The sequence below is a fragment of the Geotrypetes seraphini genome, chromosome 3, assembly GCF_902459505.1.
Source record: "Geotrypetes seraphini chromosome 3, aGeoSer1.1, whole genome shotgun sequence".
Lineage (NCBI taxonomy): Eukaryota > Metazoa > Chordata > Amphibia > Gymnophiona > Dermophiidae > Geotrypetes > Geotrypetes seraphini.
Window position 1 is genome coordinate 246,480,687 of NC_047086.1, and position 8,427 is coordinate 246,489,113.

General features: G+C 40.5%; 1 pseudogene; it reads left to right on the forward strand.

Moving 5' to 3' along the window:
- Window positions 1–518: 518 nt before the first annotated feature.
- On the forward strand, window positions 519–7,520 carry LOC117357264 (annotated as a pseudogene).
- Window positions 7,521–8,427: the final 907 nt, after the last annotated feature.

An 8,427-nucleotide genomic window follows, 5' to 3' on the forward strand; every position in this document is an offset into this window, starting at 1 on the left:
CAGCTAAAATTTAATGCTAAGAAACGCAAGGTCATGCATTTGGGCTGCAAAAACCCGAGGGAACGATACAGATTAGAGAGTGAAGAGCGGGACTTGGGTATGATTGTATGTGATGATCTTAAGATGGCCAAACAGGTTGAAAAGATGATGATGAAAACTAAAACTAGGTTGCATAGGGTGAGGTATGGCTAGTAGGAAAAAGGAGGTATTGATGCCCCTGTATAAAACTTTGGTGAGACCTCATTTAGAATATTGTGTACAATTGTGGAGGCTTTACGTTCAAAAATATATAAAAAGGATGGAGTCGGGAGAGGAGGGGGGAAGAGAGTCAAGATGGCATCCTAACTGATCAGACGCTGTGGGGCTCCGAGTTTGGGAACTTTTTTCCTTAAGCAATATCGCTTAAGTAAATTGTGGCTACGATGGATAAGAGGCAGGGAAAAGTTACCTTTGAGTCCTCTCCGAATCCCCTTTCCTCCATTGAACATTTTTTGATCCCCACGGCGATTTTCCCCAGAATGGATGCTGGCGAGGAGGTGGCCCTACCCACGCTGGATACTGCACTAAGCCTAGAAGAAAGACTTTCGCCCATGGATCCAGAAATGCAGATGAACGCCGAATCACTGATGAACCCGCAGGGAAAGAGAAGCTCTGCGGAAAACTTGTTGCAAGGAGGAAAGCTCCAGAGCGTGAGAGGAGACGCTGATATGCAGGAGCCCAGTATGGGAGCTGAGTTTGAGCTCCTCCTGGAGTCCGAAGGAGTTGTGGGAGGTTCATGGCCCCGAGGTAGTTCCAGATCTGTGGAATTTGGTCAGCAACAGAATACTGGTAAGCACAGCGCTGTTCCTATGATAAAACCTTCACGTTACTTTGGATTCCATCTGGGATACGTTGCACGCTTAGAGAAGATTGTGGTTGGTAACAAAACTTTGATGGATAATTCATTGCAAGATGTTAAGACCAGAATTATCACCCAGGAAACTAAAAATTTTGAATTGGAAAGGAAAATGGAGAAAGCTCAAAAAGATCTGAAGGAAAGTAAATCTATCGCACTGGCTTATGGTTAGTGGGATTGAGTAGTAAAGTGGAGAAAATGGAGAATTATACCAGAAGGTTAAATCTTCTCTTTGTCAACTTTCCTCAATCCAAGAACATAGCTCCCATAGAACTGCTTAAGAGATATCAGATGGAAGTTCTGGGAGCCCCAAAAGAAGCTGTGCCTTCATTTTCTCAAGTTTACTTTGTGCTGGAGAATAAATGACAAGCTCAAGTCCAGGAAGAATTATCCATGGATAGTTTGAATGATACCCAGTTGTTGGAAACATCTACTGAAGAAGAGAGTATAAGATCTATACTCCTGGTGACATTCGTTTTCGAGTCCAATAAAGACTGGGTGATTAGACTTTATTCGGAATAAAGATAAATTGTTTTGGGGAGGAAAAGTTTGGGGTTTTCCCGATATCTGTGTGGAAACACAGGAAAAAAGGAAGCAGTTTTTGATGTTGCGCCCCCAGGTGTTATCCCTGGGAGCCCATTTCTTTTTATGTTTTCCTTGTAAATGCTTAATTGTATTTTAATCAAATAGGTATCTTTTCTTTGATCCCAAACAATTGAGGGCATTTCTTGAAAATAAGCGTAAGATACAGATCCAGGCTGAGGGTCTGAGGGAAGAAACTGGAGAATAGTTTAATGAGGAAGACTCTCTATAAGTTAAATTTAGTTGCGATGTCATCAATTTGTTTGTAAATTTTTCTTTGCCTATTCTTAAAATAAGAAGGCCTCCTTTTCCTAATTTTCTCCCCCTATTGATTAGTGGGCTTATAGGGGATCCAGCTATAAAAATTTTTCCTAACGTACATGATTGTAAAATTATTGGAAGTAATACAAATGTTTGAAATAGCTGTATCCTGTTTCCTGAGGCATGTAATATTAAAATGAGTTTAATAAAAATTAAATTAAAAAAGAAAAAAAGGATGAAAAAAGTATAGAGGGAGAGAGAGAACTGCAGCTGGAGTGAGCAGTTTAGAGTAGGGAGAAACAGCTTGTCTCTCTCTGGTTAATTTCTCTAAGTAGCTGGCTACCTCTATGCATATAGCTTTGGGGATCAGTGTCCCAGAACCCTGAATTATACATGGTAAAGGGAGAATTTCTATTTGTCCTGTTTACCCTCCTTCTACCTGATAGTATTTTTCTGGCCTGCCTCCTTTGCATATAACCAGCCATAGGGTACCATAGGAGGCCAAGGATTATACTATAATATCCTACTCTGCACTGTAACATTCATTCACTGTCCCCATCATCTTCTGATTTGTTCCAATTGTCCTTTCATCTCATCTATCTTCTGATCTGCTCTCCTTTTCCCCATCCTACGCCTCATCTACTCTGTTCTCCTTCTCCCCCACTTCCATTTGTATCCTGCTTTCCAGTGTCTCCTATCATTTGATATTTCTTTTCACTTCATGTCCTTTGTCAATCCTTCTGTGTCTCTCTGTCCTATCCAGCATCTCCCTTCTGCGTCTCTTTTCTTCTCTATTGTTTTGGATAATTGAATAGTATATGTATATTTGGCTATATATTTGTTATTCATCAAGTGATTAGAATACTGTAATACAGACAATTTTATTAGAAAAACATTTTTGAAGCCTTTAAGAACATTTTGGTTTCATTAGATATAAATCCAAGTTTTTTTTTATTTTGAAATGATTGTTTAAAGTTTCTATTCTAACCACTCGGAGCAATGTCTCCAAATTGTTTATTTGTACTAATCGAGGACATAGAGAACATCACTCTAAGGGGAGACACAGTGCTGTTAGGGGACTTCAACATGCCCGATGCAGATTGGAACACACTCTCCGCGACTACTTGTGGCAGTAAAAGAATTTTGAACTCCATAAAGGGTGCACGACTCAAGCAAATGGTGTTGGAGCCCACCAGGGACCAGACGATACTGGACCTGGTACTCACCAACGGAGATAGCGTCTCAAATGTCTCAGTTGGAGATACACTGGCCTCCAGTGACCATATGTTATGGCTTAATCTCAAGAAAGGTTTCTCAAGGTCAAACACAGCAACGAGGGTTCTCAACTTTAGAGGCACAGACTTCGACCGTATGGGAGATTTTGTCCGTCAGGAGTTACATAAACAAGCACTACCTAACAATGTGGAGGATATGTGGTCGACTCTGAAGTCCTACACGAAGCAACAAACCGCTACATAAGAACAATAAGTAAACACAGGAGGAACAAAAGATCCCAATGGTTCAGTGCAGAAATTTTGGACCTCGTTAAAAAGAAAAAAGAAGCATTTATCACCTACAAGCATCTAGGAAAACGAGAGGCGAAAAAAGACTATCTAGACAGATCTAAAGCTGTCAAAATAGCAGTCAGAGAGGCCAAACTCCAAATGGAAGAAGATCTAGCACAGAACATTAAAAAAGGGGATAAATCCTTCTTCAGCTATATTAGTCACAGGAAAAGAAACAAAGATGGGATAGAATGCCTGAAGAAATTGGACGGTAGCCTTGTAGAATCAGATTCTGCCAAGGCAGAATTACTAAACGAATACTTCTGCTCAGTCTTCACCTGTGAAGCGCCGGGAGCTGGTCCACAGCTTCAGACGGGAGACAGCCAGAAGGACCCGTTTCAAGATTTCGAGTTTACACCCAGTAGCGTCTACTACGAACTATCAAGACTCAAAGTAAATAAAGCCATGGGACCGGACAACCTACATCCCAGAGTGCTAAGGGAATTGAGTGAAATCCTGGCAGAACCATTATCTGTTCTTTTCAATCTTTCCCTATGCACAGGAAGAGTCCCCTTGGACTGGAAAACCGCCAACGTTATCCCACTCCACAAAAAGGGCTGCAGGACAGAGACGGCAAACTACAGACCAGTGAGTCTCACGTCTATAGTGTGCAAGCTCATGGAAACACTGATCAAACGAAATCTTGACACAATCCTAGACGAGGAAAACCTACGTGATCCCCACCAGCACGGTTTCACCCATGGCAGATCCTGCCAATCTAACCTGATTAGTTTTTTTGACTGGGTTACTAGACAACTAGATGCCGGAGAGTCACTGGATGTGGTATATTTAGACTTCAGTAAAGCTTTTGATAGCGTCCCACACCGAAGGTTATTGAACAAGCTGAAATCGATAGGATTAGGAGATACTCTAACTACATGGGTTGAGGATTGGCTGAGTGGTAGACTTCAGAGGGTGGTGGTAAATGGTACCCCATCCAAAACGTCAGGCGTGATCAGTGGAGTGCCGCAGGGCTCGGTCTTGGGCCTGATTCTATTCAACTTATTCATAAGAGATATGACCCAAGGACTTAGAGGAAGGGTATCACTGTTCGCCGACGCCGTCAAACTTTGCAACATAGTAGGTAAAAGCATTTTGCCTGATAATATGACGCAGGATCTACTGCTGCTTGAACAGTGGTCGGCAACATGGCAACTAGGCTTCAATGCTAAAGAGTGTAAGGTAATGCACCTGGGTAAGAGAAACCCGCACAGAACTTACATACTAAATGGTGAGACCTTGGCCAGGACCACGACGGAACATGATCTAGGGGTGATCATTAGTGATGACATGAAGGATGCAAATCAAGTGGAGAAAGCTTCCTCCAGGGCAAGGCAAATGATGGGTTGTATCCGTAGAGGTTTTGTCAGCAGGAGACCTGAAGTCATGATGCCGCTATACAGGTCCATGGTGAGGCCTCACTTGGAGTATTGCGTTCAATTCTGGAGACCACACTACCGGAAGGATGTGCTGAGAATCGAGTCGGTTCAACGAATGGCCACTAGGATGGTCTTGGGGCTCAAGGATCTCACATATGAAGAAAGACTGAATAAACTGAGGCTGTACTCACTTGAGGAACGAAGAGAGAGGGGTGATATGATTGAAACGTTTAAGTACATCACGGGCCGTATCGAGTCGGAAGAAGATATCTTCTACCTCATGGGACCCTCGACCACCAGGGGGCATCCGCTGAAAATCAGGGGAGGGAAGTTCCATAGCGACTCCAGAAAATACTTCTTCACTGAAAGAGTAGTGGATCATTGGAACAAACTCCCACTGCAGGTGATTGAGGCCAACAGTGTCAGATTTTAAGAGAAAATGGGATATTTACATGGGATCCCTAAGGGAGTGAAACCAGGGGGCGGGTATTTGGAATGGGCAGACTTGGTGGGCTATAGCCCTTTTCTGCCATCTTTTTCTATGTTTCTATTCCATAACAGTAATGAACTCACTCCTAAGCCAGGGTATATGGAGCATGATTTCAGTCTCTCAAATTTATTGCGAATGCTCACTGTAATACTTGCATTGTGGAATTCATAAGCTGCTACATGCATTGGAAATTCATCCAGGTTTGCTTGGACATCCTTTTTCATGAGGCCTTCGGCACCCAAAACAATGTGAAATATTTCTACATCCTTCTGCCACATTTATTTGGTGTCAGACTGCATTTCTTGATACTTAAGAGATCTTTATCTCTCCACACAATTTACTGAGTAATTGCTTGGGAATGACACCTCTATTATTAAGGCCATTCTGATGGTTTTTCTCTTTCACCACTATGTCTGGTTTCCTGGCACTCAATGTTTTTCCACATTTCTTAAATAAGGGCTCTACTTGTTTCTGGTATTTCTTGCAAGCAGCTGACTCCCATTCTGCAAGTTTTGAGGCAGGCACTCACTTAATCTTACCCAAAGGTAACAACCATAACATATTTCTTACTTAAATGATCCTTGAACAGTTCCATCCACCATTATGATACTTCTAAGTGATCTTTCATTTTCTCTACTTTTTGTGTATCCATAGTTTTATCAACAACTACTCTACTCATTGGAATAAAATCTGTCCATATGGCCTCTGAAGTCCAGGGGGATCCTAATGAGGAAGGGGGCTATTTATAGCTGCTGTTGGATTTTCTGGGGTGCTTTCCCCCTCTGTAGTAAACCAAGATTTTGACATCCAGCAAAACTGACTTTGTAAAAACTAGGCACTGGTGTGAGTAGGTTTTAAAATCTGCATAGGCACTGTTTTCATTAGAAATCTGTTTGGGGGAGCAGCTACTCCTCTTGCCCCTTCCCTCCCCTTGTTATGCCTCTGTTCCTTCTACTTTCAAAATAGTTACTTGGAAGTCCATTATTTGAACTTCTGCCACTGACTTAATTCTAACCTCTGCAAAAAGACTATTCTAGGTCTGACTACTTGAAGAACCCAGCTTTTTCCTCAGAGAGCATCTTAGAAATAACCCATAGCTTACTCTCAGCCTTACCAAACCTTGCTGGAAGCAGTCTGTTTGGATCTCTGTTTCCAAGAGGTCCCACAAAGGGAAACAAAATTAGCTAAGAAATACCTTACAATGACCAGATTTGGGCACACCAAGTAGCACTAAAACCCCTGTAGAATTTCCTTTTAGTCAGCTTTTTACAGAAAAGACTCAAGTTTTAATCTTTTCTGCACATTCTATGGGTGCTAGTCTATGCATTCCATCATACATACAATTAATTTCAGATATTTTCCCCATTATACCAACATCAAAAATATGCCTTTAAATGGTACCCGGCATTTAATTGTGTTGAACAAATCTTTCTGTGACTACTAAAAATAAAGATAATAACCACATCTTACCCCGCATGCTTCAGATTATTCAGATGTTTACTTGTTCATGCTGAAATTCCAGTCCTGAGCAATATAGTATATAACACAGTACAATGCAACAGTCTATTAGAATTCCCATCACATTGACAGAAGAATCATGCAAAAATCCCAGACATATGCCAACTTAACCGAAATATACTGATGAATTTAATACAACCATGAAGTAAAACCACCGGGCTATGCTGCCTAATACTTAGTTATTTATAACACAGTTTAAATACCAGAGCATCCTAAGTCCTAGGCAATTTACAAAAGTATATGTGTGCAATTTCCAGGTCTTCTATATTAAGCACATGCTTGATATCGATGATCTGATCAGATCTGGCTAAATGATCAGGCTATTAATATGTATGGTGAACTCATAATGAATGCAGATCCTAGCAAGGTTCACTTCTTTAGCAGCTTTTTTTCACAGACAGCTGGTAACCAAAGGATACAATGGTGTAAAAAGATGGACTAAAAAGGTGGATTTGTTTATAAAGACTCTCTTATTAATTCCCAGCCATCTGGAAGTTCACTGGTCCCTCATTACTGTGAGCATCCCCAATCGAATTATTTCATTTTATGATTCCCAAGGCATCCATTTTAAGTTTTGCATGGAGAACATTTGAAAGTATTTACTTACAGAAGCTAGAGAGAAGAGCCACCTAGAGTTCCTTCAGGTTTGGCAAACAGCTGTTACAAAGTGCATTCCACAACAGGAAAATGATAGTGATTGTGGAGTATTTGTGCTCCAGTACTGCAAGTGCCTCGCCCTAGATCAGTCCTTTCAGTTCTCGCAAGACGATATGCCCAGAGTAAGGGAGAAGATTTACAAAGAGTTGTGTGAATGCCGACTAACAGACTAACCCTCCTGGACTTGTGAAAGAATTCAAGCTCATCGGCTCATACTTAATTTCTGAATGCTGCCATTGCTTTCACTTTCAGATCATTAGGCTTTGTCAAATTGTGAGATTGTCATTTCCAAGGATGCAAAAGTCTTGCTCCTTTGCGGCGGAGAGTGAGGATTTTCCGGTCACCCAGATCTACCATGAAGTTGGTGCTCTTATCGGCTTGCTTTACTACTTAACTATTTAATTACCTATTTACTGCTCAATTACTTCTTATGAGGAGAAAGGCTCAAGATGATTGCTTCATGGTGTTACATTGCCCAGGTTTGCTGGTATGTCTGAGAAAAATATAATTGCACCTATGATCCTTCTATTAGTAGCAGCAGCATGAAATGGTGATTTTCTTCTGCGATATCTACTGAAGGAGTCTCGTCAGGATAATCGGAAGTTCCAGATGAATTTATATACAACATACTATGATTGATTTTAGAGTAACTGCAGCTGGCAGGGTAAGCTCAGGGGATTAAAAAAGGAGGGAGGAAAATTTCTTATAGGAACTTTTTTTAATTTAATTATTTCTTTATTTTAACTAAAGCTATTAAGCTATTGCTTAGGTTTATAGGTTAAATTTAGAGATATAATTGGGGAAATTTGGAATATATACATTGAAGGAATGAAGGAATGAAATTTGTCACAAAATTGATTAGTTCAATTGGATATGTGTTTGGTGCTAAATAATATGTATATATATATATATATATATATAGTTATGCACTAATAAGTAATAAGTGAAAAGTAATATAATATTTATATTGTTCTACAGGCATATTTATGATTCTGTGCATTTTAGGAAACTTAAAATTAGTCTTTGATCTGTTAGGGTCTTTTAATTATTACATAAGGGAATTATGAAATTATAGCTAGT